Source organism: Salmo trutta, chromosome 6 (assembly GCF_901001165.1).
Source record: "Salmo trutta chromosome 6, fSalTru1.1, whole genome shotgun sequence".
Lineage (NCBI taxonomy): Eukaryota > Metazoa > Chordata > Actinopteri > Salmoniformes > Salmonidae > Salmo > Salmo trutta.
In genome coordinates this window covers 23107732-23132847 of record NC_042962.1, presented here as the reverse complement: position 1 = coordinate 23132847, position 25116 = coordinate 23107732, and the positions used below count along the sequence as shown (strand labels likewise).

The 25116-nt window shown below is 40.9% G+C and overlaps 1 protein-coding gene across 1 annotated transcript in view; it reads left to right on the top strand.

Annotated features, from left to right (window-relative positions):
* The window catches only part of LOC115195681 (solute carrier organic anion transporter family member 5A1-like), a 95896-nt gene that overhangs the window by 2860 nt on the left and 67920 nt on the right, over window positions 1–25116 (top strand). The window lies entirely within an intron of this gene.

Here is a 25116-nt window from a genome sequence, read left to right as displayed (position 1 = left end):
GGTCGAATTAAAACATCGAATTTCAACAATCTTCAGGTTATGGGATTGGAATTGAATTGGAATTCTAAAAACATTTAATCTTTGGAATTGAATTATAATTCAATATGTGTACATTTCCCATTTTTAATGGAATTAATGCACTTAGTATAAAACATTGACTGCAGGATTTAAAAAAAAATATTTCAACTTGTATTTCTATATTTACAGTATAACTAGAACAATGACATAACCAGCCTGAGAAATTGAATTGAATTTACAGGGAGAGGGAATTTAATTAGAATTTAATTTGTGGAATTAACCCCAACCCTGGTTCTCATATTGTACGTTCTCCAATGCGTTCTGTTTAGCATAGAGGTCGGGTGAGGAACAGAGACGGGAACAGACATTCCTCTCAGAGCTCTGGGGACACACAATTAGCCATCGCTAACAGAATTCGTCTCAATTAGCTTTGCTGATTGGGTTCCGTTATAAATGTGGCTAGATCGGCACATGTGGAGGTTATGGTGAGGGATGGTCTTCCATATCTCTCTACCATATCTCTAATCGACTAGTCTAGCCCCCTGTAGAACCCAGGTTCCTCCAATGTCTCCTTATGACTAGAGCCTTTCCTCTGTAGTTCACCTCACATCTTCATGGAACTCTAACAAAGGCAGGCTGTCAGCAGTCTGTTCACAATTATGTCAATTATGAGCAGACTAATGATGTGATAAATAATGTAAACACAGAGTGGTGGGTTGGACTCTTAAGGGCAGGGTCTAGAGGGCAGTCTGCCCATACCCCCCAGCTGGGTAATTGGGGCAAAGGGGACAACCCTCAGTCTGGGGTAACACCCCCCACGCGCAGCTGCTTAATGTCCCAACACTGGCTTAGAGACAGGGTGTTACGTCAGTGTTTCCCCTATACTGCTAAATCGTGGCTGCCACTGCATTTAAAATGCCTGAATGAAAAATTTATTAAATTGAGATTTTGTGTCACTGATCTACACACAATATCCCATAATGTTAAAGTGGAATTATGTTTTTAGAATTGTTTACAAATTTAAAAATGAAAAGCTGAAATGTCTTGAGTCAATAACTATTTAACCCCTTTGTTATGGCAACCCTTAATAAGTTCAGGAGTAAAAATGTGCTTAACAAGTCACAATAAGTTGTGTGGACTATAATATAATAGTGTTTAACATGATTTTTGAATGACTACCTCATCTCTGTACACCACACATACAGTGGTTCGTACTTTAAAAGTTGCAGCGTACTGCAGTACAGCTTGCGTGGTGCTGCAGAATTCTATGGCACGTTATTTATGTGCCAACCACTGGTACCATGCTAGTTTGACTACCAGAGGGAATCTTTGAGAAGCATTTCATAGCCTTCAATAGTGGCTGTGCTAGAGAATTTAAAACCTTTTTTTGTAAGAACATAATATATGGGACTGATTTTAACCCCTGGTCGGGGGACGGACATCCAGCGAAAAATCCATAACAAAATGTAATATATATATTTTTTCAAATATAGGACTATGTTATATTGTTTTATAGATGCACATCTCCTGAATCGAACCACGTTGTCCGATTTCAAAAAGGCTTTACAGCAAAAGCAAAACATCAGATTATGTTAGAGGAGTATATCGTAAAAGTAGCCACAGCCATTTTCCGACCAACCACATGCATCACAAATAACCAAAAAACAGCTAAATGCAGCACTAACCTTTGACAATCTTCATCAGATGACACACCTAGGACATCATGTTACACAATACATGCATTCGTTTGTTCGATAAAGTTCATATTTATATATAAAAACAGCATTTTACATCGGCGCGTGACGTTGACTAACTATTTTCCCTCAAATGCATCCGGTGAAACAGCGCTACAATTTACTAAATTACTATTCGAAAACATTTTTAAAATGTAATATTGTCATTCTAAGATTTATAGATGAATATCTCTTGAAAGCACCTGTAATGCCAGATTTAAAAATAACTTTACTGGGTAATCACACTTTGCGATAAAAGGGGATGCGATACTCAGAAAAATAGGCTAGCAATACTGGTCAGCGCCATCTTGGAACAATCGCATATCAAATCTACTCTTGTACACTATTGTCAATAATCCCTTACCTTTTATCTTTATCAGAAAGCACTTCCAGGTCCACAACAAATGTATTTTCGTTCGAAAAAGTTAATCCTTTACGTCCCAATAGCTTGTTCTTGTTAGCGCGTTCTGAAGGCTGCTCCAAAACTTCCGTCGGCTGCGGGACTTCTCTCTCAACAAAATGAATTTTTTTTAAATTTAGGTTTGTTCAAACATGTCAAACGTTGTATAACATAAATCTTTAGGGACTTTTTCAACCAGAGCTCCAATAAGATTCAAGGAGGACGATTGCATTGTGTTTCAAAACGTTTCGAAAGGGGAGGGTAGACAGGGGCGCCGGCGTCATAATGGTGATGGCCCTCTCCGTGTGACCACGTTCCACTGCGTCTCATTCATTCAGTTTTCACAGTAGAAGGCTCAAATCACTTTGTAAAGACTGGGGACATCTAGTGGAAGCAATAGGAAGTGCTCAATGAACCATTGCTCACGGTGTGATTTATAGGCAAGGTGCTGAAGTTGAGTCCGCAATTCAGAATTCCACATCCTGTTACGATCGGTCTCGGGGTTTTGACTGCCATATGAGTTCTGTTATACTCACAGACACCATTCAAACTGTTTTAGAAACTTTAGGGTGTTTGCTATCCACAAGTATTAATTATATGCATATCCTAGCTTCTGAGTTTGAGTAGGAGGCCGTTTAAAATGGGCACAATTTCTTTTTCAAAAATCGCTGTAGCGCCCCCTATCCTAGGCGACCGTCAAGAGGTTAAGAAATGTTGCGTAATTAATTTGAGTAATATTATGGTGTTTCTATTCCAAGAAAAACGAACCACCGTTGGGATGGAACGGAAAATATGGCACTGTACAACGTGATGGGCGGGAGTAGGATACAGTGCTTGGCTATTAGCTAAAGAATCCCCGTGTTGTGCGGGCACGTGGGAGCCCGGGGTTCAATTCCCCGACGGGGAGGAAGGAGTAGTCTGTCCTTATAAATAAGAATTTGTTCTTAACTGACTTGAATAGTTAAATAAAAGATGCACTAAGAGCATAATATTTCTACACCCTAATTGTATAATATTCGTCTAACCAATACCCAAACGAAGATTCAGTGAAAATAAAAATCTCATTGATTTTATCAAGACCAATCCCCATGCTTGTCTCAGAACAGCGCAAAATGGCGCTAAAATAGTTGTAGGCTATTGCTTCAAATCCTATTGCTTCTAACTTCAATATGCCCTTTAAATAAAACCTACACCACTTTTAACAGCACATTACTCAACACTAGTGAGACTCATGTTTCCTACGGTAGGCCTACAGTATATCGAAAAATATGACGTGACTCTCCGCCAATAGTTACATATAGAGGATTGGAGGATTCTAAATTAAAACCGAATGCCGCCTCAGGGGTCTCCCGGTGGCGCCCGGCACAGGTATCTGTAGCAACTCATTTTGCATTGCGATGCGGTGATTTAGACAGCTGCACCACTGGGGAGGCCCCATCCACAAAGTATCAAAATACAGAGTGGTGTTGGTAAAGGTATATTGTCCTGCTAATAGCCCATAGTGGCCTATTATAATACTGTACATGGTGTCCAGGTCAGGACAACCAAAACATGTCTTTATTAAAGACTGGGCTACACTACTACAGTAAGTGCAAAATAATCAGAACAAAATAAAATAATAAAAATCTTAGTGTAACAACAGTTTTAGTAAGTAATACTGAAGTCGTGCACAAATATCAGTTTCTATTTAGGTTCATGTCGCCCATTCATTGTCAGTTAGAGACACTGTAGACCAAAAAGCATAATCAGTGCTCTAACTCCCCGTTACGCTGGTCTGGAGCAATGAAGTGGTGACGCAGGGTACCGTACTAAACCACAAATGACCTCTAAGTACTGCAGCATAATCACTAAACTTTTAGTGGAGCAACCACTGTACAATTATCTGTAAGGTCCCTCAGTCGAGCAGTGAATTTGAAACGCAGATTCAACCAGAAAGACCAGGGAGGTTTTCCAATTCCTCACAAAGAAGGGCACCTATTGGTAGAATGGTAAAAAATGTAAAAAGCAGACATTCAATATTCCTTTGAGCGCGGTGGTTATTAATTACACTTTGGATGGTGTATCAATACACCCAGTCACTACAAAGATATAGGCGTCCTTCCTAACTCAGTTTCCGGAGAGGAAGGAACGTGCTCAGGGATTTCACTATGAGGCCAAAGGTGACTTTAAAACAATTACAGAGTTTAATGGCTGTGATAGGAGAAAACTGAGGATGGATCAACAACATTGTAGTTACTCCACAATATTAACCTAAATGACAGAGTGAAAAGGAAGCCTGTATGTAATTCAAATATTCCAAAACATGCATCATGTTTGCAATGAGGCACTAAAGTAAAACTGCCAAAATTTGGCAAAGAAATTAGCTTTATGTCCTGAATGCAAATCATTATGTTTGGGGACAAATCCAACGCAACACATCGCTGAGTACCACTCTTCATATTTTCAAGCATGGTGGTGGCTGCATAATGTTATGGATATTCTTGTCATTGGCAAGGACTAGGGAGTTTTTTTTAGGATAAATGGAAACGGAATAGAGCTAAGCACAGGCTAAACTCTAAAAGAAAACCTGGTTCAGTCTGCTTTCCAACATACACTGGGAGACAAATTCACCTTTCAGCAGGACAATAACCTGAAACACAAGGCCAAATACACTGGAGTTGATTACCAAGATGACGTTGAATGTTCCTGAGTGGCCTAGTTCTAGTAATGACATAAATCAGCTTGAAAATCTATGGCCAGACTTAAAAATGGCTGTCTAGCATTGATCAACAACCAACTTGACAGAGCTTGAAGAATTGAAAATTTTTTAATGTGCAAATATTGTACAATCCAGGTGTGCAAAACTCTAACATGTATTGACTCAGGGGTGTCAATACTTACAGTTGAAGTCGAAAGCTAACAAAGACTTTTTGGAGTCATTAAAACTCGTTTTTCAACTATTCCACAAATTTCTTGTTAACAAACTATAGTTTTGTCAAGTTGTTTAGGACATATACTTTGTGCATGACACAAGTAATTTTTCCAACAATTGTTTACAGACAGATTATTTCACTTATAATTCACTGTATCACATTTCCAGTGGGTCAGAAGTTTACATACACTAAGTTGACTGTGCCTTTAAACAGCTTGGAAAATTCCAGAAAATGATGTCATGGCTTTAGAAGCTTCTGATAGGCTAATTGACATCATTTGAGTCAATTGGCAGTGTACCTGTGGATCTTCGCTTGATATCATGGGAAAATCAAAAGAAATCATCCAAGACCTCAGAAAAACATTGCAGACCTCCACAAGTCTGGCTCATCCTTGGGAGCAATTTCCAAATGCCTGAAGGTGCCACGTTCATCTGTACAAACAATAGTACGCAAGTATAAACACCATGGGACCATGCAGCCGTCATACCGCTCAGGAAGGAGACGCATTCTGTCTCCTAGAGATGAACGTATTTTGGTGCAAATCAATCCCAGAACAACAGCAAAGGACCTTGTGAAGATGCTGGAGGAAATGGGTACAAAGTATCTATATCCACAGTAAAACGAGTCCTATATCGACATAACCTGAAAGGCCGCTCAGCAAGGAAGAAGCCACTGCTCCAAAACTGCCATCAAAAAGCCAGACTACGGTTTGCAACTGCACATGGGGACAAAGATCGTACTTTTTTGAGAAATGTCATCTGGTCTGATGAAACAAAAATAGAACTGTTTGGCCATAATGACCATCGTTATGTTTGGAGGAAAAAGGGGGAGGCTTGCCAGCTGAAGAACACCATCCCAACCGTGAAGCACGGGGGTGGCAGCATCATGTTGTGGGGGTGCTTTGCTGCAGGAGGGACTGGTGCACTTCACAAAATAGATGGCATCATGAGGCAGGAAAATTATATGGATATATTGAAGCAACATCTCAAGACATCAGTCAGGAAGTTAAAGCTTGGTCGCAAATGGGTCTTCCAAATGGACAATGACCCCAAGCATACTTCCAAAGTTGTGGCAAAATGGCTTAAGGACAACAAAGTCAAGGTATTGGAGTGGCCATCACAAAGCCCTGACCTCAATCCTATAGAAAACGTGTGGGCAGAACTGAAAAGTGTGTGTGAGCAAGGAGGCCTACAGACCTGACTCAGTTACACCAGCTCTGTCAGGAGGAATGGGCCAAAATTCACCCAACTTATTGTGGGAAGGTTGTGGAAGGCTACCTGAAATGTTTGACCCAAGTTAAACAATTTAAAAGCAATGCTACCAAATACTAATTGCGTGTATGTAAACTTCTGATCCACTGGGCATGTGATGAAAGCAATACATCTGAAATAAATCATCCTCTCTACTATTATTCTGACAATTCACATTCTTAAAATTAAGTGGTGATTCTAATTGACCTAAGACAGGGAATTTTTACTAGGATTAAATATCAGGAATTGTGAAAAACTGAGTTTAAATGTATTTAGCTTAGGTGTATGTAAACTTCCGATTTCAACTGTATGTAAATTAAATATATACGTAATGTTCAATGAACTTGCAAAAATTTATAAAAACATGTTTTGTTATTTTGGGGTATTGTGTAGATGGGTGGAATTTAAAAAAAATATTTATCTATTTTGAATTCAGGCTGTAACACAACAATGTGACATAAGTCGAAGGGTATGAATACTTTCTGAAGGCACTGCACGCGTTAGTAAGCGTGCATGCATGTGTCCTTGTTTGTGTGTATGTGTTTGTGAGAGAGACAGAGAGAGAGAGATGAATGGAGGCTTGAAGGTTGAGCTGACAAGGCCCCTCACATCATTACCTACCTACCCTACAGAGCATGCTTAGCAGAGTCCACCTACACTACACACAAACTGCTCTGTTGCCCGCAGGACCAATAATTGACCGTCACCTTACGACACAAGGCTCCAGCGTGGCTGGGACTGCACTGGGAGAAAAACATGGCTCTGATATTAGCCTTCTTTAACCCTGGCTTTAACAGGATGCTCGGGGCAAACGCATCACCCCTGTAAGGCTGATTAGAGGCAGCATTCGAAGAGATTGGGAAAATGGTGCAATTTGGGCCACTATCTTGCACTACTTTTGACCAGAGCGTATAGGAATAGGGTTCCATTTGGGATACAGCCAGTGACAGAGGCACCAGTCTCTAGGCTAACGTTCCTTTGACCTTGTTGGCTTTGTTCAGTCCATCGCTCAACGTTGATGATAATCTGTTTCATTTCAACAGTAGTGTTGTTGGTGATTACAATGATTACAAGGACTTGAGACTTGTCTGTGCATGTCAACTTACTGTGAATATATGAGCAGATAAAAAATCCCATGGCTCTTCTAAGGTATGTGTGTGCGTGAGTGAATGTGTGCATGAGTGAGGGTGTGTTGACTTCTACGTAAGGTCATTAACGATGGTGACAGAGATCCACAGGGTTTCTTCTGCGTGTGTTTTTTCAGTCCGCCTATTTCCAAACAGCAAAAACACTTTCAGTGTTAACTTAAACGACTAAAAGCAGATATAAAGTATGTATAAAAGATAATGGACCTAAATATTTTTAAATGAAATCATCTTTGAGAACCAATAATCATCAAAATAAAAGCTAGACAGTCAGGGGGAATCTAAAATGCCCAAAATGTCACATTCAGGAGTATTTTTGTCATGGCATGGTGCCCCCATTTATTTTGTTATAACATTTGAGTCACTCGGATAGCATAAGCCATGGCAAAATGTGTAGAACAGGAAATTAGCTTTAAAACTGCAACTTTTTCTCTCCGCCACATGTAAAAATGTGTAGAATTGCAAGAAATTAGCTTTAAAACAGCTACATTTTGGCCTGTGGCCAACAGGAGGGTGACCGCAACAGTTACCACAACCCCTCCATGCCCACCACCTCAGTCCCATTTTGACCCAGAAAAATCCCTGATAGTTATTTTTTTCAATTGGATTGCCTTTGTCTTTTAAATTGTGTGTGTGTGTGTGTGTGTGTGTGTATTTCTTTTTGTACATGGTGTGTGTATCCTTCTTCATCTGTTCAAGTGTGTGTGTGCGAGCGAAGGCATTCCTCAAAAGTGGCCCCCCATACCCATAAAATTCTGACCTTATCACTATGGAAACCGCAGGGGCATGGGGGTGACTTTTACCTCTTCTCTTTCTCTCTCTCTCTCTCCTCCCACTCTTCTGTCCCTGGCTGTGTCCCAAATGGCTCTTTATTCCCCATGGGCCCTGGTCAAAAGTAGTGCACTATAAAGGGAATAGGGAGCCATTTGGGATGGAACATGGAACAAGACTGTCTTCACAGTCCCCACTCCTCTCTCCCTCTCGCCTTTTAAAACAGTAAGTGTACTCACATTGATCTACCCCCATCTATCCATCTAATGTAGTTCAGATTGCACTACTCTTCTCTTTCCAGGATTCTCTGGTTAAGAGTGTTGGTGATGGCTTTCGACCTGTCTCTGGACTGCTCTCCCTTTTACCCACAAATCAATAGGTCGAAGGTCAAGCGCAAACGACACAGAAACCCCTCCATCACTGAGAATGACGTTGAGAAACAGCGATATTGCCACTTGCCATCATCTAACACCATCTACCTCTGATTGGGAGGACACGAAGGACCCATAGATTTAACTGACACATACTCAAGCACACACACACGTACACACTGCTGCAATCAATAAGGAAGTTTTCCATACAGAAAGGCAAGGGATGGTTCAGTCCCTCCATGCGCTCCTCGCCCCCCTCAGGGATACCAGAGCAGTGAAGTAGTGCTCTAAAAATGCGCTCTAAACATTTATAAACTAATAATAATTTGAGAGTTCTCCTCTTGACAATTGATGGCCTGATAAAGCCTACCCCCGCAAATCTGTGTGAACTTTCCTCCAAATGTGATGAGTTTGCGGCATATTTGAGAGATAAGATACCCAGCCTAAAGTTTGTTATCAGTCAAGCAAGACCTGCTGAGGAGTTTGATGATACGTGCCCAAGACTACCACGCAGAGGCACTATGGATTTATTTTCCCTGGTTGACACAGACATGCTCAGGAAAGTAATATCACAACTTAGGCATTCTACCTGCCTTCTCAATCCTATCCCCACCACCTTCTTCAAAACAGGTTTTAATTGCATATCTGAAGAAGTGCAAGCTATTGTTAATCACTCCTTGTCCACAGGCACTTTCCCCACTGCACTAAGAATTGCTGTGGTGAAATGCCTTCTGAAGAAAAGTCATCTAGATTCTTCAGCTTTTAGCCATTTTTCAGCCAATTTCTAACCTTCCATTATTAAGCAAAATTCTGGAGAAATTGGTTTCTAAAAGCAAAATGATTTTCTAACTGCCAACTGTATTTAAAAAAAAAAAAATCCAATCTGGTTTTCGGTCCCACCACAGCACAGAGACAGCCTTAGTTAAAGTGGTAAATTATCTTAGAGCCAATACAGATGCCAAACAGCTCTCTGTCCTTGTACTCTTGGATTTAAGTGCTGCATTCAACACTGTTGACCATGACGTCCTTCTGGATAGACTGGAGAGGTGGCTTTGCCTCTCTGGTCCTGTTCTAAATTGGTTTAGGACCTACTAACCGGTCAAGAGTTTTGTCACCCTTTGTGAATATAACTAATAGAACATACATGTAACATGTGACATTCCACAAGGTTTGATTTTTGGTCCAGTACTGTTTAGTTTATATATGTTCCCCCTTGGCAGCGATATCAGAAAGCATAGCATTGATTTTCACTTTTCCGCGGACAATACGGAACTTTACATTTCTGTGTCACCAGAGGATTTTAGCTCCACAAATAAATGATTAGACTGTATTAGTGATTTAAATACTTGGATGGCTCACAACTTCCTCCAGCTAAACTGAGACAAGACTGAGGTACACTACATGACCAAAAGTATGTGGACACCTGCTTGTCGAACATCTCATTCCAAAATCATGGGCATTAATATAGAGTCGGTCCCTCCTTTACTGCTATAACAGCCTCCACTCTTCTGGGAAGGCTTTCCACTAGATGTTGGAACATTGCCTCAGGACTTGCTTCCATTCAGCCACAAGAACATCATTGAGGTTGTGCAATTTGGCCTGGCTTCCAGTCGGCGTTCCAATTCATCCCAAAGGTGTTTGATGGGGTTCAGGTCAGGGCTCTGTGCAGGCCAGTCAAGTTCTTCCACACCGATCTCGACAAACCATTTCTGTATGGATCTCGCTTTGTACACAGGGACATTGTCATTCTGAAACAGGAAAGGGCCTTCCCCAAACTGTTGCCATAAAGTTTGAATCACAGACTTGTCTATAATGTCATTGTATGTTGTAGCGTTAAGATTTCCCTTCATTGGAACTAAGGGGCCTAGCCCTAACCATGAAAAACAGCCCCAGACCATTATTCCTCCTCCTACCAAACTTTACGGTTGGCACTATGCATTTGGGCAAGTAGCGTACTCCTGGCATCCGCCAAAACCCAGATTTGTCTGTCGGACTGACAGATGGTGAAGCGTGATTCATCACTCCAGAGAATGCGTTTCCACTGTTCCAGAGTCAGCAGGTAGCCTAGTGCTTAGAGCATTGGGCCAGTAACTGAAAGGTTGCTGGATTAAATCCCTGAGCAGACAAGGTAAAAATCTGTCATTCTGCCCCAGAGCAAGGCCGTTAACCCACTGTTCCCTGGGTGCTGAAGATGTGGATGTTGATTAAGGCAGCCCCCTGCACCTCTATGATTCAGAGGGGTTGGGTTAAATGTGGAAGACACATTTCAGTTGAATGCATTCAGTTGTACAACTGACTAGGTATCCCCCTTTCCCCCAATGGCGGCAAGCTTTACACCACTGAAGTCAACGCTTGGCATTGCACATAGTGATCTTAGGCTTGTGGAAACCCATTTTCATGAAGCTCGAGACGAACAGTTCTTGTGCTTGGAACTCGGTAGTGAGTGTTGCAACCGAGGACAGACGGTTTTTATGCGCTACTCGCTTCAGCACTCGGTGGTCCTGTTCTGTGAGCTTGTGTAGCCTACCACTTCGCAGGCTGAGCCATTGTTGCTCCTAGACGTTTTCCACTTCACAATAACAACACTTACAGTTAGTGATGCACCGATATTACATTTTTGGCCAATACCGATATCCAATAGTTCCCTTGCCCAAAACAAAACGATACTGATAATCGATATTACATTTTTTTGTGGCCTTTCAAGCATTCTAGTATAGTTAAATAGTTACACACACACACACGGACGCAGCGGTCTAAGGCACTGCATCTCAGTGCAAGAGGTGTCACTACAGTCCCTGGTTCAAATCCAGGCTGTATCACATCCGGCTGTGATTGGGAGTCCCATAGGAGCGGCTCACAATTGGCCCAGCGTAAACCCGGACAACTTTCACTTACTTGCTGTGCTGTTTCGTTGTTCATTTGTTCAGTCGTTTCATTCTCAACCAGGATTTCATCATACATGTCAAGCAGTAAAGTTTCAGCTCTGTCTGTCTGTGGCCTCTCTTCCTCGGTGCGCACTGTCTCTGGCCGCACATGTTAATTCACGGGCAATAAAGATAAAACACCAGGTGAAAAACCTAGGTGTTATTTTAGATTCTGAACTCAATTTCGAATCACACATTAGGAATGTGACCAAAATAGCTTTTAATCACCTCAGGAACATTGCCAAGGTGCGGCCGTTTCTCTCTTAGTCTGATACAGAGGGACTCATCCATGCTTTTATTACAAGCAGGGCTGGAACTGTGGACATTTTAAAAAGAGATCTTAAAATACATATTTTTTGCTTTGCTTTACTTTTGGGTGCTTTTTAGTCATCAGTTTTTGTTATTCTTTTGTTTTTAATCCTCTTATGTTTTTTGTGTAGTAAACATTTCACAAAAACACATTGTTTGTTTTTTCCTGTAAAGCACATTGTGTTGCATTCCATGTCTGAAATGTGCTGTATAAATAAAGCTTGATTTAAAGCCTGCATTGACTGCAGTCAGCTGAAAGGACTGGTTTGATTGGATTTCTCTGTGTCTGTCTGTCTTTTTCTTAGCAAGTTGGATAACAGTGCATACTAACTCCTGTAAGATCTCACTATCTTTATCTTTGAGCATAAACTGTTCTGCTACTGTAGCAAGCAGAGCTCCTGTGTGTGTGTGTGTGTGTGTGTGTCCAGTGTGTGTGTCCGTACACACACACACACACACACACAGAGTGCTCTCCTCTCTGCTCTCCTTTGATAAATTTAGAAAGAGAAGAGCTGCTCAGTCTTAGTCCCCCCCATGCTCTCTCTCCCTGTGTGAGTGAGTGCGTGTGTGTGATTGGAGTGTGCTTTGTGTGTGGTGTGTGTACATTTACAACCCCACCTGTACCTTATGTTGTTGTGTTCTGAGAGTAAGGACAGAAGGTTTAGCACATCTGTCTTCTTCTGCCGTTCAGTCACTCAGGGGATATCTGTAGTGGTCTCAGTCTATGCCTTTCTCTCTCTCTTGCTCTTTCTGCTCGCTTAGTCAATTTACATATATATCCTGTCCTGATTAGATCCACACACTGGATCCCTGCTCTGTCCCTCTGGTCTGGTAGATCATGTTTCGGGTGCAAACAGGGCACACGTTTGCCCTTCTCACAGACATATCCCTGTCCTCTCTCTCTTATTTATATATCTCTCTCTCTCTCTATCTCTCTATAGAAATAAAATGAACAGTAGACATTACAAATGTCATTATGTACAGTGGCTTGCGGAAGTATTCACCTCCCTTGGCATTTTTCTTATTTTGTTGCCTTACAACCTGGAATTAAAATTTGTATCATTTGATTTACACAACATGCCTACCACTTTGAAGATGCAAATGATTTTGTGAATCAAACAAGAAAGAAGACAAAAAACGGAAAACTTGAGCGTGCATAACTATTCACCCCCCCAAAAGTCAATACTTTGTAGAACCACCTTTTGCAGCAATTACAGCTGCCAGTCTCTTGGGGTATGTCTCTATAAGCTTGGCACATCTAGCTACTGGGATTTTTGCCCATTTTTCAAGGTAAAATTGCTCCAGCTCCTTCAAGTTGGATGGGTTCCGCTGGTGTACAGCAATCTTTAAGTCATACCATAGATTCTCAATTGGATTCAAGTCTGGGATTTGACTAGGCCATTCTAAGACATTTAAATGTTTCCCCTTAAACCACTCGAGTGTTTGTTTAGCAGTATTCTTATGGTCATTGTCCTGCTGGAAGGTGAACCTCTGTCCCAGTCTCAAATCTCTGGAAGACCGAAACAGGTTTCCCTCAAGAATTTCCCTGTATTTAGTAGAGGTCGACCGATTAATCGGAATGGCCGATTTAATTAGGGCCGATTTCAAGTTTTCATAATAATCGGTATTTTTGGATGGTATTTTTCGAGCCCAGGTAGGAGCGAGGAGAGGGACGGAAGCTATACTGTTACACCTGCAATACTAAAGTGCCTATAAGAACATCCAATAGTCAAAGGTATATGAAATACAAATCGTATAGAGAGAAATAACTACAACCTAAAACTTCTTACCTGGGAATATTGAAGACTCATGTTAAAAGGAACCACCAGCTTTCATATGTTCTCATGTTCTGAGCAGGGAACTTAAACGTTAGCTTTCTTACATGGCACATATTGCACTTTTACTTTCTTCTCCAACACTTTGTTTTTGCATTATTTAAACCAAATTGAACATGTTTCATTAGGCTAAATAGATTTTATTGATGTATTATATTAAGTTAAAATAAGTGTTTATTCAGTATTGTTGTAATTGACATTACAAATAAAATAAAAAAATTGGCTGAATCGGTATCGTTTTTTTTTGGTCCTCCAATAATCGGTATCGGCGTTGAAAAACCATAATCGGTCGACCTCTAGTATTTAGTGCCATCCATCATTCCTTCAATTCTGACCAGTTTCCCAGTCCATGCCGATGAAAAACATCCCCACAGCATGATGCTGCCACCACAATGCTTCATTGTGGGATGGTGTTCTTGGGGTGATGAGGTGTTGGGTTTGCGCCAGACATAGCATTTTCCTTGATGGCCAAAAAGCTACATTTTAGTCTCATCTGACCAGAGTACCTTCTTCCATTTGTTTGGAGTCTCCCACATGCCTTTTGGTGAACACCAAACGTGTTTGCTTATTTTTTTCTTTAAGCAATGGCTTTTTTCTGGTCACTCTTCCATAAAACCCAGCTCTTTGGACTGTACGACTTAAAGTGGTTTGTTGTGGTGCCATATTCTTTTCATGTTTTAATAATGGATTTAATGGTGCTCCGTGCGAGGTTCAATGTTTCTGATATTTTTTTATAAACCAACCCTGATCTGTACTACTCCACAACTTTGTCCCTGATCTGTTTGGAGAGCTCCTTGGTATTCATGGTGCTGCTTGCTTGGTGGTGCCCCTTGCTTAGTGGTGTTGCAGACTCTGCGGCCTTTCAGAACATGTGTGTATATATATACTCAGATCATGTGACACTTAGATTGCACACAGGTGGACTTTATTTAACTAATTATGTGACTTCTGAAGGTAATTGGTTGCACCAGATCTTATTTAGGGGCTTCATAGCAAAGAGGGTGAATACATATGCACGCACCACTTTTGTTTTTTACATTTTTTGAAACAAGTACATTTTTTTATTTTACTTCACCAATTTGGACTATTTTGTATGTCCATTACATGAAATCCAAATAAATGTATTTAAATTATAGGTTGTAATGCAACAAAATAGGAAAAAAGCCAAGGGGGATGAATACTTTTGCAAGGCACTGTATATATACAGTGTTGTAACAATGTACAAATGGTTAAAGTACAAAAGGGAAAATAAATAAGCATAAAAATTGGTTGTATTTACAATGGTGTTCTTCACTGGTTGACTTTCTTGTGGCAACAGGTCACAAATCTTGCTGCTGTGATGGCACACTGGTATTTCAATTTGTTAGCCAGTCAATCAGTCATGATTGGTCTGGTGGGGTGGTTGACAGTGTGTTTGGGTTGGGAGGGAAAGGGGTGGGGTCTGAGCTGGCTGTTACTGGATGAAGGTGGCACAAGGTCATGGTCCTGTGTGGCTCAGTTGGCAGAGCATGGTGTTTGCAACGCCAGGGTTGTGGGGGACCAGTACAAAAAAAAAATATGTATGAAATGTATGCATTCACTACTGTAAGTCGCTCTGGATAAGAGCGTCTGATAAATGACTAAAATTTAAAATGTACATTTCACCCAGTAGATATGGGAGTTTATCAAAAGCGGGTTTGTTTTCGAATTCTTTGTGGATCTGTGTAATCTGAGGGAATTATGTGTCTCTAATATGGGCAGGAGGTTAGCAAGTGCAGCTCAGTTTTCAGCTCATTTTGTGGACAGTGTGCACATAGCCTGTCTTCTCTTGAGAGCCAGGTCTGCCTACGGAGGACTTTCTCAATAGCAAGGCTATGCTCACTGAGTCTGTACATAGTCAAAGCTTTCCTTAAGTTTGGGTCAGTCAGAGTGGTCAAGTATTCTGTCACTGTGTACTCTCTGTTTAGGGCCAAATAGCATTCTAGTTTTCTCTGATTTTTGTTAATTCTTTCCAATGTGTCAAGTAATTATCTTTTTGTTTTCTCATGATTTGGTTGGGTCTAGTTGTGTTGCTGTCCTGGGGCTCTGTGGGGTGTGTTTGTGTTTGTGAACAGAGCCACAGGACCAGCTTGCTTAGGGGACTGTTCTCCAGGTTCATCTCTCAGTAGGTGATGGCTTTGTTATGGAAGGTTTGGAAATTGCTTCCTTTTAGGTGGTTGTAGAATTATCTCTCTCTCTCTCTCTCTCTCGCACCACTTAGTCCTGTTTCAGAGGGTTACTCAGCAGAAGAGTATTTTTATAACCTTGCTGCCACAAGGTTACTACAGTCCATGACTCTAACTTCTCCACTGAGTGGGCTTTACTACTGACTGTCACTACTATACTGAGTGGGCTTTACTACTGACTGTCACTACTATACTGAGTAGGTTTTACTACTGACTGTCACTACTATACTGAGTAGGTTTTACTACTGACTGTCACTACTATACTGAGTAGGTTTTACTACTGACTGTCACTACTATACTGAGTAAGCTTAGTTTACTACTGACTGTCACTACTATACTGAGTAGGTTTTACTACTGACTGTCACTACTATACTGAGTAGGTTTTACTACTGACTGTCACTACTATACTGAGTAAGCTTAGTTTACTACTGACTGCCACTACTATACCGAGTAAGCTTAGTTTACTACTGACTGTCACTACTATACTGAGTAAGTTTAGTTTACTACTGATTGTTACCACTATACCGAGTAAGCTTTCTACTGACTGTCACTACTATACTGCATAAACTGACTACTGATTGTCACTACTATACTGAGTAAGCTTTCTACCATCACTACACGTACTTCTCCCCTGCTATTTACTACACACTAAAAAAAATCTGGATTCTTCAAGGGTTCTTTGGGAAGGGTGATGCATTTCAAAAAAGGGTTATTTCCTTTTAGTGATAATTCAGATATAGGGGTGGCGGATCATTAGAATATTTTGGGGCGTGGTTTGCGCACAGCTCTTTTTGTGCAACCGTGAGTGAGTGTCATTCCAATTTATCTGTTGTGTTGTGCGATTATATTTTAAATATGACTATGACCACAGATGGTGTCTTGTGAAAGACTCATGAATGACCTTGTGCCACCTTCATCCAGCAAAAGCCAGCTCAGACCCCACCCCTTTCCCTCCCAACCCAAAGACACAAACACACTGTCATCCACCCCACCAGACCAATCATGACTGATTGACTGGCTTACAAATTGATGTAATGAATTTTGGAATAACCAAATAAATTGAATCGGTAGTTCTCCGTTCTCTCCTCAGTGACCCCCAATCTTTCCAGAACTAGCACACCTGATTCGACTTGTTTATAAACACAATAATAAAACATATGGAATTTTAACAATATAGTATGGCTATAAAACCAGAATAAAAAACCCTGTATGGTTCTACAAATAACCTTTTTGGTTCTATGTGTAACCCTTTTTTAAGGTTCTACAAAGAACCTTAAAAAAATGTGTGTGTGTGTGTGTATATATATATATATATAGCACAAAGAAAAGGGTTCCGCTATGGTTACATCCATGTTTGGGGCTATTTAGAAGCCTTTTTTTTGTTCTTTGTAGAACCTTAGGAAAAGGTTCCATATAGTACCAAAATGGTTCCACTATAGTTACAATAACTATTTGTTTTTTAGTGTACTACTCTTTTCCAACCAATTAGTAAATGTACTGCTCCCATTCTAACCAATAAGCAAACGTATGACTTTCCCAAAGGATCTGTATTAAGCCAGTGTAATAGCTTCTCATTGCCAACTGATAGGTGTAAACAGCATGGCAATAGTTCCACATAGGCTATCTGAGTGCCTAGGGGGTAGTGGCTTGGGTTAGTGGCCTAGATTGTAGTGGCTAGGGGTCAAGTACGAAGTAAGCATTCCAGAGCCCAGCCAATGTTTTGACAACAATACCATGGGCCAGGAGGAAATGTCCGGACAGATTTGTGTGGGGAAGTTAATTGGGCACGTAGACAAGCCTTTGTTTTGAGCCGTGTAGACAACTATGCAGACGAGCCTTGGTTTTGAGCCGTGTAGACAACTATGCAGAATAGCCTTGGTTTTGAGCCGTGTAGACAACTATGCAGACAAGCCTTGGTTTTGAGCCGTGTAGACAACTATGCAGACAAGCTTTTGTCTGATCCGTGTTAAAGAATGCAAGTGATGTTGTTTCTTGTTTTTGTTTGCTCTTTACCTGCATCTGTGATGTCACTCCTGGAATACGCTTTCATCTTTGGCTCACAACAAAAAGTAATGATCACCATGTTGAAATAAGCTCTCCATTTCAAGTAGTTCATTTCCAGAGAAAGAGGTGGCCCATAGGGCTGTGGTCGAAACTAGTGTTCTATAAACGGAATAGTGACGCAGTCAAAATATGATCCACAACCCTTCTTTTCCAGACAGTAATCTGTAATGTGGAACCTGTATGTTGATCCTAATAGGACTTGATGGCTGAGTGCTACAAAGCAGACTTGCCTGTGCCAGTCCACTTAATGAGACCCAAACCCTCCTGTACCCCCACCCACACACACAAACACACAGCACATGGTTAATTAGACTCCCTTCAGACTATGAACACTAATTACGATAATCTACAAAGACAGGGATTACATGAACATTGTCAATATGGATTGTCTTTAATTGTCTTTAATTGGATTATTCACCAGTTAAACATATTCAGGTTTAATTGAAGAGCTGTGTGGATAGTTTAAAGGGAAATTTCACCGCTGCTCTATTTTACTATATTTGTCCATTAATATGTTATTAACATATCTGTCCTAACATTTTAGAATTTCCTCACTACACGCAAATACAAGCGTTTTTGCATCTCACCGGTAGAAACGGGCTCGCTGCATTTCCTGGTTGTTAGCAAACCATAATATCTAGCATTTTCAGCCAGAGGATTTCGAAACGGAACTGAAGTTTCAACTGATGGGGTTGCCATGTCGTTAAACGTTGAAAAGTGATGCTATTCCATTGATTTTACCCTTCACTTCAAAGGAAGGTATCCGATCAACCAACATCAGCGCAGCAGAAAATAAGTCAAGCTGACGTAACGTAGCTAACGTTACCTAGCTAGCTGTATATCTAAACTCAAACCTAGCTTAGCTATCTTTTCTAATATGTTGGGTAAACATTCCAACGCATATCAATATCAATGTAATTAGCCAGCTGCTATCTGGCAATGGGATTTGTAACTTTGCAAACTAATGTTAGCTTTGTTAGGTTACGTTAGCTCGCTAACTAACTACCGCAGAGGCTGATATCTGATCCCATCAACATCTGCAGATGCATCAACATCAACATCAAGCTCAGGACTAGGAACTAGTGTAAGTCACCTTCTAAAATCGTACTAAAATATACTAAATCTTTCCATGATGAGCAAATAAATGTACTGGAGCATGGTCCGTGTCTTGTTGTCATAGTTGGTGCATTTAAAAGTAGGCTACAACTTCTACTGTATTTTTCTCTGTATTATGGAGGCTTAGTTGATTGTTCATGCAAGGCCTGAAGTCTAAATTGGAGGAAAGGAGGTATTAGGAAAGGAGGGGATGGTGTGGGTGACTGACTTTAGTCTTTTGGGTCTGGGTATTGTGTGTGAAGGTTAGTGTGCATGATCTATTGACATGAGGAGGGTGGGTGGATATAGTACCTTGTTGGAGTGTGTATTGATGGGGACAAAGTAGTCAAATGTTGGCTAATCAATGACTACGGTGTGTCCTACAGACTAATCCTGCTGTTGATGAAGATGACCTTGACCCCAGCTTTAGTAGTACAGAGCCTGTAGACCCATTGAATGAAGGCTTTCAGCATGGAATAAGCTCGAGCTCCGCAGAATTTGACTTTGAAACAAGCCAGGACAACCAAACGTATTTATGAAAGCACAATACCCTCTTGCGAAAACAAAATCCCATGTACACTAAACTGTCTACAAGACAAGTGCTCCTCAAACTTTTCACACCCTTGCAGTCAGTTCTTTGGCATGGGGAGAGGGGCTGTTAGTATACTTTTCTAGCCTATTCGCTCTATTTTAGTAGGTGCTTATACACAACAATACACAACTAGACTGTCTACAAGTCAAGCCCCCCTCAAGGGTTTCATATATTTGCTGACAGCCCATTTCAATTACCCATTATTGACTCTGTGTAACAAAACAAACCAGTTTACAGATGAACATGGTTTATTGCATAGTAACACATCCTCATGATCCGTCGAAATGTTTTACACATCCTCATGATCAGTCTTCATGTTTTACACTAGAGGTCGACCGATTTATGATTTTTCAACGCCGATACCGGTACCGATTATTGGAGGACCAAAAAAAGCCGGTACCGATTAATCGGCCGATTTGATATTTTTTTAACATTTTTTTGTTGTTGTAATAATGACAATTACAACAATACTGAATGAACTTATTTTAACTTAATATAATACATCAATAAAATCTATTTAGCCTCAAATAAATAATGAAACATGTTCAATTTGGTTTAAATAATGCAAAAACAAAGTGTTGGAGAAGAAAGTGCAATATAAAAAAGCTAACGTTTAAGTTCCTTGCTCAGAACATGAGAACATATGAAAGCTGTTGGTTCCTTTTAACATGAGTCTTCAATATTCCCAGGTAAGAAGTTTTAGGTTGTAGTTATTATAGGAATTATAGGACTACTTCTCTCTATACGATTTGTATTTCATATACTTTTTGACTATTGGATGTTCTTATAGGCACTTTAGTATTGCCAGTGTAACAGTATAGCTTCCGTCCCTCTCCTCGCTCCTACCTGGGCTCGAACCAGGAACACATCGACAACAGCCACCCTCGAAGCAGCATTACCCATGCAGAGCAAGGGGAACAATACTTCAAGTCTCAGAGCGAGTGAAGTCACCGATTGAAACGCTATTAGCGCACACCCCGCTAACTAGCTAGCCATTTCACATCGGTTACACCAGCCTAATCTCGGGAGTTGATAGGCTTGAAGTCATAAACAGCGCAATGCTTGAAGCATTGCAAGAGCTGCTGGCAAACACACAAAAGTGCTGTTTGAATGAATGCTTACGAGCCTGCTGGTGCCTACCATCGCTCAGTCAGACTGCTCTATCAAATCATAGACTTAATTATAACATAATAACACAAATACGAGCCTTTGTTTATTAAAATGGTTGAATCCGGAAACTATCATTTCGAAAACAAAACGTTTATTCTTTCAGTGAAATACGGAACCGTTCTGTATTTTATCTAAAGGATGGCATCCCTAAGTCTAAATATTGCTGTTACATTGTACAACCTTCAATGTTATGTCATAATTATGTACAATTCTGGCAAATTAATTATGGCCTTTTTTAGGAATAAATGGACTTCGCAATGAGCCAGGCGGCCCAAACTGCTGCATATACCCTGACTGCTTGCACGGAACGCAAGAGAAGTGACACAGTTGCCCTAGTTATAAGAAATTCATGTTAGCAGGCAATATTAACTAAATATGCAGGTTTAGAAATATATACTTGTGTATTGATTTTAAAGAAAGGCATTGATGTTTATGGTTAGGTACATTGGTGCAACGACAGTGCTTTTTTCGCAAATGCGCTTGTTAAATCATCACCCGTTTGTCGAAGTAGGCTGTGATTCAATGAGAAATTAACAGGCACCGCATCGATTATATGCAACGCAGGACACTCTAGATAAACTAGTATCATCATCAACCATGTGTAGTTAACTAGTGATTTATGTTAAGATTGATTGTTTTTTATAAGATAAGTTTAAAGATAGCTAGCAACTTACCTTGGCTTCTTGCTGCCCTCGCGTAACAGGTAGTCAGCCTGCCACGCAGGCTCCTTGTGGAGTGCAATGTAAGGCAGGGGGTTAGAGCGTTGGACTAGTAACCGGAAGGTTGCAAAAAAGAATCCCCGAGCTGACAAGGTAAAAATCTGTCGTTCTGCCCCTGAACCCACCGTTCCTAGGCCGTCATTGAAAATAAGAATGTGTTCTTAACTGACTTGCCTAGTTAAATAAAGGTGTTAATATATATATATATATATATTATTTTAAAAATCGGGCAAATCGGTGCCCAAAAATACCGATTGTTATGAAAACTTGAAATCGGCCCTAATTAATCGGCCATTCCGACTAATCGGTCGACCTCTATTTTACACGTCTTCATGTTTTACACATCCTCATGATCAGTCTTCATGTATTTCCAGGAGACTTGCAGTACATAAAAATCTTCTGTTGTCAATACCAGTCTCAACGTCAACAGTGAAGAAGCGACTCCGGGATACTGGCCTTCTAGGCAGAGTTCCTCTGTCCAGTGTCTGTGTTCTTTTGCCCATCTTAATCTTTTCTTTTTATTGGCCGGTCTGAGATATGGCATTTTCTTTGCAACTCTGCCTAGAAGGCCAGCATCCCGGAGTCGCTGCCAGTTAATGAAGCTGCCAGTTGAGGACTTGTGAGGCATCTGTTTCTCAAACTAGACACTTCAATGTACTTGTCCTCTTGCTCGGTTGTGCACCGGGGCCTCCCACTCCTCTTTCTATTCTGGTTAGGGCCAGTTTGCGCTGCTCTGTGAAGGGAGTAGTACACAGCGTTGTACGAGATCTCCAGTTTCTTGGCAATTTCTCGCATGGAATTGCCTTTATTTCTCAGAACAAGAATAGACTGACAAGTTTCAGAAGAAAGTTCTTTGTTTCCGGCCATTTTGAACCTGTAATCGAACCCACAAATGCTGATGCTCCAGATACTCAACTTGTCTAAAGAAGGCCAGTTTTATTGCTTCTTTAATCAGAACAACAGTTTTCAGCTGTGCTAACATAATTTCAAAAGGGTTTTCTAATGATCAATTAGCCTTTTAAAATGATCAACTTGGATTAGCTAACAAAACATGCCATTGAAACACAGGAGTGATGGTTGCTGATAATGGGCCTCTGTACGCCGATGTAAGTATTCCATAAAAAAATCTGTCGTTTCCAGCTACAATAGCCATTTACAACATTAACAATGTCTACACTGTATTTCTGATCAATTTGATGTTATTTTAATGGACAAAAAAATTGCTTTTCTTTCAAAAAGAAGGACATTTCTAAGTGACTCCAAACTTTTGAATGATAGTGTATGTAGCAATCTCGGATAGACAGTGCACGGTAACATAGCTCCAGTGAACTTGTAAACCAGTACCACCCCCATTTTGAAAAGCCTTTTTTTTGAGGGTGGGTACAAGGAAGTAGGGCTCCCGTTAAGCTGTAGTCTTTACAAAGCCAGGGAAAATGAGTCAAACTAGATGTCCTGCAATGTCCTGGCAGATAGGAACATCGTTGAGACAAGTCCAAGGACTCGAATATCGAATATGGTTGCGGAGAGTCCCTGTAATCCTAGATTCAGATCATTCAGGTGAGAAAAAACATCACCCAGATAGGCCAGTCGTGTGAGAAACTTGTCATCATGCAAGCGGTCAGACAAGTGAAAATTATGGTCAGTAAAGAAAACTTTAAGCTCGTCTCTCAATTTATAAAAACGTGTCAATAATTTGTCCCTTGATAACCAGCGCACTTCTGTATGTTGTAAAAACTTTACATGGTCACTGCCCATATCATTGCATAGTGCAGAAAATACACGAGAGTTCAGAGCCCTTGCTTTAACAAAGTTAACCATTTTCACTGTAGTGTCCAAAACGTCTTTCAAGCTGTCAGGCATTCTCTTGGCAGCAAGAGCCTCTCGGTGGATGCTGCAGTGTACCCAAGTGGCGTCGGGAGCAACTGCTTGCACGCACGTTTCCACTATGTCTCCCTGTCATGGCTTTTGTGCCATCAGTACAGATACCAACATGAGCAGCAGCTACGTTTGGCTACATACGGACCGTTAGTGGAATTCCCGCGAGAGAGTAACGGTTAATGTGATTGGATGTTCATTATTTGACTAGGCTACCTGTATTTGACATTGTGTTGTTATTTCGCTGAACACTAGATGGTTACATTTTATTTTTGGCCGTGAAACGAGGCTACTCAGGCGAGAGAAAAAACTCACCCAAATGTATAGCCCGTTGGAAAATATAAATCTGTTTGAAAATGTGAAGACATTTAAATATATATTTAAAAATAAATGTGAATCACATTTTTATTTGGCGTACCCCCTACGGCATTGCGCGTGTTACCCCAGTTTGTGAATACCTGGTCTACATCAAAGAATGTAATTTTGGCCAAACAAATGCTGTCATTTAAGTTATAGGAATTAATATTTTACACAATTTGAGAGGTTTTTGACACATAAAAGACGTCTGGGCCTTGTTACAGATAAAAGCCCATGCAGTCAGAATGGCATAAGATATCTGCTTCATTTTCAAGGCACATGTTGACAAGATGTTAGGGAATCACTGGAGGGGAATATTGACCAGCTGAGCATCTTTGAATAGTCACCTCAGTGTACAGCTCAACAAACAAACTAGGTGGTTTGTTATATTTCAGTCTTCTGTGATGTAATATTGGGATGCAAACTCAAACTTGAATACATTTCAAGTTTGTACACTTTACACGTGTGTGAGGTGTACACTTTTGTCTCAAAGTAGATTTGTTTAAGACCAAGAAACGCTCTGTGTGGACCCCTGTTTAAACCCACCGTGTTAAAATTAATGAACCAGACAATCTATAGTTATTTCTGGTTGTTCATCAAAGTTAGCTGGCTATCTCAGTGATCCTGCTTTGTAGTATACCGCCCACAGGGTGAAAAGTAGTACAACAGGGTTCCATTTGGGACGCAGACATTTGGGACGCAGGGAGGGTTCCATTTGGGACGCAGACAGGGTTCCATTTGGGACGCAGACATTTGGGACGCAGACAGGGTTCCATTTGGGACGCAGACAGGGTTCCATTTGGGACGCAGACATTTGGGACGCAGGGAGGGTTCCATTTGGGACGCAGACATTTGGGACGCAGACAGGGTTCCATTTGGGACGCAGACATGCACGCCCCTGTGTTTGCTTGTTGTCTGGTAGGAAATAATCTGTTTTGTGTAATTCAACTGTGGTTACTGTATGGTACAGAACACTGTACCCTTGATCCCTATCTGACAGTTACACCAGTCTGCCAGGGAGGAAGTTGCCTGGGTGGCAGGTAGCCTAGCGGTTACAATGTTGGGCCAGTAACCAAAAGGTTGCTGGTTTGAATTCCCAAGATGTAAAATCTGTCGATGTTCCCTTTGAGCAAGGCACTTAACCCTAATTTGCTCCAGGGGTGCTGTACTACTATGGCTAACCCTGTAAAACAACACATTTCACTGGACCTATTTGCTGTATGTGACAATACATTTTTTTCGTTATTTTTTTTGCCTGGTCCCATTGTCTGAGTCAGAGTTGGCAAGAAAGCGCAAACAGATCTGGGACCTGGCTAAGGAGTGATGTTTACCCCACCAGCACTCTCTCTAGCTATGATGTTTACCCCAGCAG